Here is a 1,028-nt window from a genome sequence, read left to right on the forward strand (position 1 = left end):
TGCCACCGACGCCTCTTCAAGGTGCGTGGGAGGGGGAGGCGGAGGAGTTGAGGGGAGACGCATTCCATGGGGCTGCGCGTGGAGTGAGCGGGACCTGTGACCTGAACCTCCCCTAGGTGGATTCAGCCATAAACGAGTGCCTATGGCGCGGCTGTGTACACATCAGCACCGGGGAGACGAAGGCGGCCGGGCGAGTGCTGCAGGACAACCCGCAGCGCCGTGCTCCGTGCCGAGCGGCGTCGGCGCTCGCTTAACGGCACTTGTCCCAACTCTCTGTCTGAGGCTATACGGGGGATCTTTGTATTTGCTGTGACCTGGGCGGTCTTTGAACCCAGCATGGCCACACTGAGTGTCAAGAGTCGTGTTTTTCACTCCAAGTTCTCGTAGTGATAGAAGGAGACGTCACCGCGTAATCTCACGAGTCATTGGCAGGTGCAGTTTCTATTCAGAATCGGATACTTTGCCAATACCTGTGTCGTGAGGTATGTTGTTTATTTTATCTTTGGAAGGATACTGGAGGAATTCACAACCGAGGAGAACACACACACCACTCTACACAGACTCACTGTCTCTCACTCACTGGGGAACACGACAACATACACACCACTCTACACAGACTCACTGTCTCTCACTCACTGGGGAACACGACAACATACACACCACTCTACACAGACTCACTGTCTCTCACTCACTGGGGAACACGACAACATACACACCACTCTACACAGACTCACTGTCTCTCACTCACTGGGGAACACGACAACATACACACCACTCTACACAGACTCACTCACTCTCACTCACTGGGGAACACGACAACATACACACCACTCTACACAGACTCACTGTCTCTCACTCACTGGGGAACACGACAACATACACACCACTCTACACAGACTCACTGTCTCTCACTCACTGGGGAACACGACAACATACACACCACTCTACACAGACTCACTCACTCTCACTCACTGGGGAACACGACAACATACACACCACTCTACACAGACTCACTCACTCTCACTCAC

Source organism: Lampetra fluviatilis, chromosome 1 (genome assembly GCF_964198595.1).
Source record: "Lampetra fluviatilis chromosome 1, kcLamFluv1.1, whole genome shotgun sequence".
Lineage (NCBI taxonomy): Eukaryota > Metazoa > Chordata > Hyperoartia > Petromyzontiformes > Petromyzontidae > Lampetra > Lampetra fluviatilis.